The sequence below is a fragment of the Sciurus carolinensis genome, chromosome X (genome assembly GCF_902686445.1).
Source record: "Sciurus carolinensis chromosome X, mSciCar1.2, whole genome shotgun sequence".
In the NCBI taxonomy this organism is placed as follows: Eukaryota; Metazoa; Chordata; class Mammalia; order Rodentia; family Sciuridae; genus Sciurus; species Sciurus carolinensis.
Genome location: NC_062232.1, coordinates 13,505,853 through 13,516,788, shown reverse-complemented (window position 1 = coordinate 13,516,788; position 10,936 = coordinate 13,505,853). Strand labels below are relative to the sequence as shown.

Sequence of the window (10,936 nt, the reverse complement as noted above, 5' to 3'; positions counted from 1 at the left end):
AGATGCCATATACTGTTCTAAGTGCTCAACATGTCTTAAATCATTTAATCCTCACAACGACCTTACAAGGTAGTTACTAATTATTATATTAGCTACATTTTATGCATGAGAAAACTGTGGATGTGGCAAAGGAATTAGAAATATGTTCAAAACCTCCATTGAATTAAAAACTGGCAATAGCCATCTTCTCTGTTACCACATTCATTACAAGAGAATCAGAAAGAATGATGCTTTCCAATTCTTTCCCAAATAATTACTACAATCCAGCTCTTGTATTTATTTCAGTTGCCAGGGTAAAAAGTAATGAGTGCTAATCTCATTCCTTTCATCTTGGGCAATTCACTTGATCCATTATCACTATTTTTCCTGCTTCTAAAATTGGGGCAGTCATACCACACCACCACCCCTGTAGCCACAGAGAACAAAAGCAATAAGACATTATTGCAAAACATTTTGAAAAAAAGTTGAACTTGCACTAAATTATTATTCAATCCATAGGGAGCTGAATGGTAGCCAAAGGAGAAGGAGAAAAGCAGGAAATGGGAAAACCACAGAGGAAAAGAGGGGTTGCCTAGTGAGGCAGAACTGAAGAGAACAAAGGCCCAGGGAGATTTGGACATGCCAGAGGTTTATTTTCAACCTGACCTACCTGCTGGTTGGCTCTAGGCCCCTTCAGGCAGGGCTTCTGGGATTTCCTTGGTGTCTCACAGATGGTTACATCAATGTCAAATAATGACTTGGGTTATCAAAAGAACTTCTTTGGACCATGTCTCAAGATGTCACCCTTGTCTCTCATCTCCTTTTCCCTCTAGTTTTCTAAAGGTTTCCTGCTGATGGTTTCCAGGTTTATCCACATTGATTTTGGTTCATGCAGAAATATGCCCAAAAAGTAGTCTCCTCAGAGAGCCCTAGGCCTCAGCTCAGTGGTGTGGGTGTGTGCGCATGCTCCCACACTTACAGCAGACTGTTTTGCCTGATGTAGAATCAGTGTTATACAGATCGCATTTATCTTCACAGAGGGAAAAAAGAAGAAAATTCAATGAGATCTTATTATAAACCATTTTTAAACATTGAAAATTCCCCCTTAATGATGTACTTCCAGGGTGGGGCAAATTTGGATCCTTTTTGAGTCAAAACTATAAACAGAAAATTCCTCACTCCTGGGCCATCATGGATCAACTTACTGCCTGAAAATCTGCAGATTCTCCCCCATCAAATTGGCACAGACTCTGAGCAGACTTGAGGATTTCCATGCTGTCACTTTTTAGGAAAACTTGAATAATGGCAGTCCAAAGTGCAGACTCCGTTTGTTTGCCTCTGTCTTCTTTCCTGAGAGGAATGCTGGCCCATGTGTCTCACCAAAATATAACCCTTTAAGAGCACTTATTTCCTCACCTCTGTTTGGGAAGAATGACATAAAAATTGACTTTTAAACAACTTAAATTCACAATCTCTTATATGCCCTTTCTGCATTCTTCTCTTTTTCTTTCCTGTACAACACTATGGAACATACTACTGCAGATTAAACAGTCCTAAAATAAAGTATCCATCATGCTCTGTCACCATTCAAATGCAATCAATGACTCCCATTTGCCCACAGGATAAATCCAAATTCTTTACATTCTTATCTCTCACTCTTCTATTATATAATCCCTTCACTTCAGAATCCTCTGAAACATGTCTTCCTCTTTCTTCTGCCTTATTTCTCTTAACATCTTCCTCATCTCAACCTTTTATAGCCTCTTCCCTTCTACATATCTAAAATTATTCAGAGGTATAGTTTTCAAGGTCTGGCCTCCAGATCACCTGGGAACTGGTTAGAAATGAAAATTCTTGGACCCTGCCCTATACCTGCTTACTCAGAATCTCTGGTGGTAGGAACCCACAATCTATTTGAACAGTCCTTCCATATTTGGGGGTTGGGGTACAGGGGCACTTAACCACTGAGCTACATCTCCAGTCCTTTCTTTTTAATCTTGAGACAAGGTCTCACTAAATTGCTGAGGTTGGCCTCAAACTTGGGATCCTCCTTTCTCAGCCTCCTGAGTTGCTGAGAGTACAATATGCACCATTGCACCTGGCCAGTCTGTCAATTTTTGAGAATCCTTTTGATCTTGGAGCTTACTGCTTCCTGGATGCTTTTCTGATCACCAGAGCATTTGCCTAAGCTCCTGACATGGTTCCATGTTTGCCTCCCTCATTTGGGTATCCCCGTATGCAGGCTCATTTGCAGTTAGCTACCTTTTAAGAAGAAAACAAGGATGATTTCTACCCCCTTCTTTCTTTTCTTTTTTCTTTCCCTCTTTTGTATTTACTTCCCTTCCTCCTCCCCATGCTTGCTTGCTCGCTTCCTTCCTTTCTTTCCAATGCAGACTCTGGCACAGACACTCATCTAGAAATTATTGGTTGGTTATGGCAAAGTGGCTGAGCACAGTGCAGATGTCTTGGTACTGTCTTTCTGGTTGTGAGGTCTGCAAGAAAGAAATGGCCTTCCCTAACTTGTCCTTAATTCTGATACCAAGCAAAGGTTTCCTCAGTTCTTGTCTTCCCAAAAGAAAGATTTAAGTCCAGAGACACAGTTAAACATGCATAAGGGGATTATTTAGTGAAATGGAAGTAATGCTCCAAGGTGGGTGGAGCAGGTCACCTCCAAGAAAGGAACCAGCCTCCTGTCTTTTGCATTGTGGACTTTGATGGCCTGCTTAGGATCCTCCCACTCGATGAATTATTTATTTGAACTGCTACAGCTGTTTCCCTCCTAAATTTAGTGTGCCTGTACCAATTTTGCCTTGTTGAAATTTCCCATCAATTCCTAAGCAAAACCCAAGGGGAAGGGGGAGGGGTTTAAACATAAGGTTCTGTCACCTAAGGCAGAGTGGTCTTTTGTCACCGAGATGGAGGGAGCCCTCTTCTCCCTGACCCATCCCCATGCTCACTTTTATCTACCTACTTTAACATTCCCCCTTCAAGGCTCGGAAACCCTTCAGATTTGGGGCATTTGATCACGTCTTTGACTGCTTTTGCTGGATGGGGTGATGAGTTCTCAGATTCTAAGTCGTTAGGCACCGTTAAGGCATTGCAATAGGAAGTTACAGGGTTCCTTCCTTTAGCCTAAGAGGAGGTTTCTGATGGCAGGCGAACTGTTAGAAATACCTGGGTGCCACAAGGAATCAAACAAATGCTCGGAAGTAGCTCAGCAAGGCGAACTTTACTTCTGCAGAAGGTTATGCTGCCAAGGAAAATCTGGCAAGCAAGCGCACTTGGGCAGGCAGACTGCCTGTTTTTGTCCCTAATGCAGTACAGACCCTAGCTCTGATAGGAGGAGCTCAGGGTTACATTCTATGCAAATGGCTAATTTTAAAATTGGAGTGAGCAAAGGGAAGGGCTATAGTTAAAAATGCCTGCGATTGGATCCCAAAAGGGCTACGATTATATCTTATATCCCAATTAAGGCTAAATTCTATATTTTGAAAATGGACACCAAAATTCCTATTTCTCACAGAGGACTGTGGAATCTTTGTCCCACTTGATCTAATAGAGATGATGATGGCAGCAGGGCCTCAGGTAAAATAGGTTGAAACACTCCCAGGACACCCCCAGGAATATCTGGATATTGGTGGCCTGTAGGGGGAAGAGAGAAACTTACTGAGGAGGTTCAGCAAACAGAGTGGGATGAACAGATGTAGGATGGAGGTTAATGATCCTATAAGGAGGAGAGGGCAGGAGAACCATGACCAAGCCTCTTTCTAAGACAACCAGCCATGGACTACATTCTCCCTAAATTCTGATGCCTGGTTGTTTGGTTGATGGATATGATTCAATGGCCTGTTTCAAAAAGGTTTGCTTGAAAACTCAAATTAGCTCAGGACAAACTTATGACTTGGGTAGTCTCTTTTGATAGTCACTATCACACACTTATGCATACGGCCCTATTTTACTTCTCATAGGGCTAACACGAGTGTGCATCTCAAGTTACATTCAAAAGGAACATAGTCTTTCCCTTTTAAATGTCCATGCATGACTGTTCCTTGGCTTTTCTTTGACCCTCACCTTGGTACCTTTGTCTCTGTTCATACCTTCCTGCTGGGTGTTTAAGATCACGTAGGTGACCTGACCCCTATGTTGACCAAAAATTAACCTTTTTTCTTTCTAGTATCCAGGTCAGTTGAGACTCCTGAGAAGTTAATTTTTGGAACTTGTGAGAAGCCCTCTTGGTCTTGCAGACCACATGTAGCTTCCCTCAAAGGCATTGGGGACATTGCCTGCTCCTCTTTGCAGAATGTACACTGGTTGTCTTCCTGTTCTCCAGGGTCATCACGATCCCCCTGATGGAGAGGTCAGGTGACTCATCAGAGTTTCAGGACACTTAGAGGGGTCCCATCATTCCCTGGTCAACCTTGGAAGGCAAGAGCAAAATACTGGCTGTTTTTCCTTAGCCATTTTGTTTTTCTCAGCTTTGTTCTCCAAGTCTCTACTGCTGCACATCCAGAAGGTCAGTTCCACCAGTCTCGAAATGGGAGTAGTGGGTTTCGGTTTTAACTTTTGTGATTTTACAGTTACCCCTTCCATTTAACTGGGCTCAGTATTAGTATTCGGAATCCTATCTACCCTGTAGTTGATGACTTATTATCTGAAATCAACACAGGTTATTCCGTTAGAAGTTGGATTTCTGCAAAACACTAACAGGCAACAGTTACAGTTTTACAAGGAAAATAAAAAATGCAATTCACAAGAGCAGAAATATATTCAATTTGTAATGACCAGAATGGCACAGTTTGGAATGCCAAGCACCGGGACACATGGAACCATCTTTGCTGTCCTAACACAATTAGGAGCACACAAACATGTACCTAGAAAAGGCTGTCCCTATAAGCAATTTCAGCTGGGAGGACACCAGCCTGGTACAGGACTTTCCTGAGATTTGCATTTGGAAGGTTTATACATTTGGTTGGGGAACATAAACATGTTTAATGTGGCTCCATAGGACAAGTATAATCATGTGGATCTGCCTGGAACGGGTTTGCACAGGTTAGTATCACTGACCAAAATCAAAGACCAGCTTTGGACCTCTTCTTAGTTTAGGAAACAGTGCTATTGTTCCCCAGTATACATTTTACCTGCTGTACAAGAGCATCTCATAAATACAGTAACAAAACCCTTTATGCTGTAGAAGGAGAGCACTTACCAGTTACCTTGCATGTATGAATCCTCTGGAGATACCTTTAACTTTACAAGCTCTTGTATAACACTTAGATAAAGCTCACATACACCTCATCCTTAGCCCTCAGATGTATGCACACCTCTAGTCACAGACATGTAGACTGCCAAATCTATCATTGTAGCCTAAAGTAAGAGTTGTTCATTTAGTTAGTATTATAAAGTGATCATTTAATAGACATTAAAAAATAGGTACTCAAAGTCTAATTCTTTAGAGACTTAGATTTTTTAAAGTAATGAAAACGTAGGATACATAAGTAGTTATCTTGATAAAACACAAAATCTTTGTTTTTTAAAACTAGTTCTTTGTAAATGTTTTTAGAGTTGATTAATGTTTTAAAAACACCTTGTTGTTTTAAATTGAGAATTAGGTCCTGGTTCCATACCAGTACATTAAATTTTGAAATTAAAAACTAGTTAAATATCCTTTAGAGTGTAGGCAACTTAGTCACACATACAATTTTTCTAAGATTTATCTTCCACAACCCAATTTACTTCGGCACTCTAGAACTGGTTTATATACTTTGTTTTGTTCTCTTTTTTCCACCTTGGATTTCAGGACCAAAATATCACTTTACCACACGAAGTCTTTTTTCCTCCAAAAGCATTCCTTGTTCCTTTTACCTTTCCTTACTAAAATAAATCCTCACATATGTAACTTCCTTATATCTCTTTCTGCTACTTCCTGATTTCTTTTGACTGTTTTCCTTCCTTTTGTTTATGATTTGAAACAAACATTATGAAATTTCTGAATTTAGACAAATTACTCCTTCTTCGTATTTAGATAAAAATACATTCCCTTTTACAGTATTTTAAAATCAAAACACAACTTAAATTCTTTGTATTTTTTGTGTATAAAATTATACCTGGCCAGGTGTAGTCATGCACACTATAATGTCAGTGATTTGGGAGACTGAAGCAGGAGGATTTGAAGTTCAATGCCAGCCTCAGCAACTTAGCAAGACCAGGTAAATAAAGAAACAAATAGATCTGGAGATGTAGCTCTGTGGTAAAGCACCTCTGAGTTCAGTTCTCAGTACCAGAAAAAATAATCTGCTAATTAGAAGTTTAATTTAGTAACCTTGCTTTTAATGAAGGCCCAGAAAAAAGCAATCTTTTTTTAAAAAAATTATTGGTTCTTTTTAGTTGTATATGATAGCAGAATCCATTTTGATATAATTACACAAACATGGAATATATCTTTTTTTTTGTTGCGGTGCTGGGGATCGAACCCAGGGCCTTGTGCTTGTAAGGCAAGCGCTTTACCAACTGAGCTATCTCCCCAGCCCTGGAATATATCTTATTCTAGTTAAAATCCCATTCTTATGGATGTACATGATGGTGGGATTCACTGTGTTGTTTTCCTTTTTTTTCCCATATACCAACAATTTGTAAACACACACGCGCACACACACACACACACACACACACAGAATTTAAAAGGCCAAAAGTACTTGAATTTATATTTAGCAATTGGTGTTTTAGTATTTTAATTTCAAAGTGACTCATGTTTTCTCTAACCAATACATTTAGAAATGTTTATCCCATTTGTGTCAAACCTAATTTACGTAGTTTAAATAGCTATTTTCAGATTACGCATGAAAACCAAGAAATCGGACAAGCATAGTTAACACTTTAAGCCTTTTTTTCCTGCCAGTGAAAACCCTAAAAGCAAAGTCTATGTACTTTAAACATCTTAATAAGAACAAATACAGTCCCTATTGATTAGTAACCTAGGCAAAATATCTGTTAGTAATTTTAAAGACATTTTTACCTTACCAACAAATTAAAATTAACATATTTCTTAAGAATTTACTTAAGTCACATGAACTAAAAGGCATTTGGGTTTATTTCTTCTTACATTTATAAGCACTTATTCATTTATAGGCCATTTTGGTACCATGTAGACCCAATATACAATGCACACTTGTTCATGAACATACATAAAAATGTAGACAGAAAACATATTTTATTGCTTTCATTTAGATTTGTCTTTTGCCATTTTTAAAAATTAAACTATTGATATGATTATCACATCTCTAAGCAATCCTTAATCTTTGTGTGTGTGTATGTGTGTGTGTGTGTACTGGGGATTGAACTCAGGGGCACTCAACCACTGAACCACATCCCCAGCCCTATTTTGTATTTTATTTAGAGACAGGGTCTCACTGAGTTGCTTAGCACCTGACTTTTTCTGAGGCTGCTTTGAATTCACAATCCTCCTGCCTCAGGCTCCCAAGCTGCTGGGATTACAGGTGTGCACCACCATGCCTGGCTACAATCCTTAATCTTAAATCTGCATTTCCAAATGTATGACTTAGTGGGAACAAAGTAGAAATTTATATCTCAAAGACACAGCACTTAGTCTAAATATCCCTAAGAAGGGCAAAAGTTTAAGGGTAAGGCGTGTTATGCAAACCTAAGTTAATGTCTTTTCCTATTTTAAAAGCTACTCAATAGAGGGAGACACCCATACAAATGAAAAGTTCTTTCATAAAGGGTTGGGATAATCTTATTTTAGGAAACTATCTAGTTGATAAGTCCTTTTAACCTAATTTGTTTTTAATCGGATATATCCCTTCAGTGATAGGGCAAAGGGTGCTTTCTATACTTATCCAACCTGAGAAAGCCATCTTTGAACTTTCCAAAGTTTTGTAAATAAAATTTCTGTGATAATTTGTTTTAAGAATTCTTTGTTAGAGGCACATCTGTTGACAGGAGCAAGAGTCAATGTTAGGGTTTACAGGATATCTTTTCAGAGAGTCACCCATGGGCCAGAAATCTTTAACCAAGAAGCAAAAAAAAAAAAAAAGTGTTTCGTATGACAGAAAAAGGGAAAGAGACAGAGCCTCTTTTTACAATTTATATAGATCAGGTTGGAGACAATGAAGTTACAGGTGCTCACTAAACAGAGCACAGGTCAGATTTAGAATTCCGGAACCCAAACCAGCCTGTCACAGATGTGTATCATGTGACACAGTGAACATACAAACATGGAGAAGATCCGTACACTTGTAGAGGCCTAGGCAGAATCTACCAATCACAGTTATGCTGAAATCAAAGGTTCAGGTAGCCACTCATCACTGTGAGGTAGATCCTTGTCAATCATTACCACTGTTTATCCCCCTCTTTAGGAACCTACGAAAGGGAAGATTCCCTTTTTTGAAAAGACATCAAAGAGGTGAAAAGCCTGATAGTCAGGTCACTTTCTATTTTTCTTCATATTTATAGTACAAGTCTCTATTCTCTAATTTATATTGGGACCAAGCTGTGTTCAATTTTTTTCTTTTCTTTAATTTTTGGCCTTAAAATAATCCCAATTACTTAAGGTGTAGCTGAGGGGCAAATCTCAGGGAAAGGACATCCAGTTATTTATTTGGAGAGAAGATAGAATATGTGAAAGCATGAGATATCCCAGCATCCCTCTCAGCATATGACTTGGTTGAGTCCTCCCCTACCCTGGGGATTTCCCACCTTAAGCATTGTTACTAGGACTCCATCTTCCATTGAGTTTTCTAAACCTGGAGATTCCCATCTTCTGTCAGTTCATCTGAACCCAGAGATTCTCATCTTTCATTGGGTTGTATAGACCTGGGGAATCCTTTTTCTATTGTCTTCCTCACCTCTGGTTATTCTAACTATTGGGCCTCCATACACCTAATTTTCCTGATGAGACTCTCTTAAACACTCAGACACCATTAAGGACAAATTGGATCATGCTACCAAACAATGGCAGCTATGAAAACCCCATCCTGAGAGCACCCAATTTTCTCCCACCATTTAAAATTTTGGAATCCAGTACAAATACTCAGAGGAATGAATAAATTTTCAGTTGACTAATAGGGTCCTGGGGCAGCTAGAAGAAGAGACGAAGGAAAAGACAAAATAAGCTTTGAGTAAAGAGGGGTAAATCTCACTCAAGTTTGATGTACCTGTACTAATTTTCCCATCCCTGTGGCACACAAGTAACACCCCTCTGGCCCTAGAAATGTTTGGGTAATGGATTCAATGAAAGTTAGAAATCTGAAGTCAGCTTTGGGAAGGGTTTTAAAATTCAGAGAAAGAAATGCCCCCATCCCATAATCTAGGGAAGTTGGAGAGAGAGGGAGGAGAGAGAGAAAGAGAGAGAGCGAGAGAGCCAGAGATTTTAGGGGTCCTAGGGCTATAATGTGAATAAGGCAGGCAATCTAGGTGAGGGTGAGAGCCATCCATGAGGCCTATAGAGAAGTAAGGTATAGGAGAAAATAACTAAAGAAGGATTTGGAGCCTGGGGCCTCTCCATGGATAGAGAGAACAGTGGGAAAAACAGGGGAAAGGGCAAAGATCCTGATGACAAGGGGGACAAAAATAGGACAAGCCTATTGGAGAACACAAAAGGGGTCTATATGACAGTGCAGTTTCACAAACACAACATCCACCAAGGTGGAAGACACAGCAAAGGAAAGCAGGCTGGGTTAGCAGTAAGAGTTTTTGAGGGGAGGCAGCTGAGGACAGAAGTTGAGCAGCTTTGAGTCTGGCTAAGCCTATCCAAGCTGCCTGGCTTATACTTCGTGTTCCTGCAGCAATCTGAGCCAGATTCGAGTCACATCACCAGTATGTTACAGGGTGGAGGTTTCCTTAGTTCTTGTCTTCCCAAAAGAAAGATTTCCATCAAGAGACACAGTTCAAAAAAGTTTAAAGGGTTTATTTAATGAAATGAAAGTAATGCTCCTAGGTACATGGAGCAGGCTGCCTCCAACAGAGGAAATGATCCCATGTCTTTTGCTTTGTGGGCTTTTATAGCCTGCTTGAGATCTTCCCACCCCATGAATTATTTATTTGGGCATTCTAACTGTTTCCCACTCAAGTTTAATGTACCTGTACCAATTTTGCCTTGTTGGAAAATTTCCCATTAGTCCTGAGTAGGGAGAGGGGATTCATGGGTGGGGTTCTCTGTCACCCATGGTGGGATGGTATTTTGTCACTTGAGATGGAGTGAGCCCATTCTCCCTCCACCCATTTCCCTGCTCATGTCTACATAGCTATCTACTCTAACAGTTCCCGTGGCAGAAACCGAATACCTGGGCTGATGGCTCATGGCCCTGAGTCTTCTAGCACTTGCTGAAGTTCAATGTTCTGGAGACATATAAGTGATTGATACACATTAATTACCAATAACTAAAACAGATCCCATAAAGATCTTGATTTAGTAAACTTTGTTGGCTAAGTTAGGCTATTTAAGACAAACAGCCCCTAAATGGCACATAAGAAAGATGAATCTGATCAACCAGTAAGTCTCTGTTGCTCCCCACCTGCTCCACTCCTCAAGGACTTGACCCTTTTCAACATGTAGAGCCTCACAGCCAAACATGAGTGAGCAAAATGAGGCCCACAAATGGGCCTCACCATTTCAATATCATCTTCTTTTATTATTTTCTCCCCTCTCTGCTTACCATGAGCCCCATATTTTGACATTTTCATCTACAAGACAACCTGCTCTTAAATGTCGTGACAGCTAAAAAGAACAGAAGCTGAAGTCTTTTGCAAGCAGAGAGAGAGGGTCCTTTGTATGACACCTCTGCAGAAAAAGAAAGTGGCTTATCGCTTTTATTCTATAACTCTACTCTGGTCTGGGGTGTTTTATAGGATTTGTTAGTAGTGCTCCTAAATCATTCTGATATTCTAACCCCATTTAGAAGAGTGAACACCAAAATTTTGTTGATTCAGACATCCATTTAAG

At 39.8% G+C, this 10,936-nt stretch overlaps 1 non-coding gene across 1 annotated transcript; it reads right to left on the bottom strand.

Annotated features, from left to right (window-relative positions):
• Window positions 1–6,426: 6,426 nt before the first annotated feature.
• Window positions 6,427–6,504, bottom strand: Trnav-uac (transfer RNA valine (anticodon UAC)). The gene has a single exon. It is a non-coding gene; the product is annotated as a tRNA-Val (tRNA).
• Between the last annotated feature and the right edge of the window lie 4,432 nt (window positions 6,505–10,936).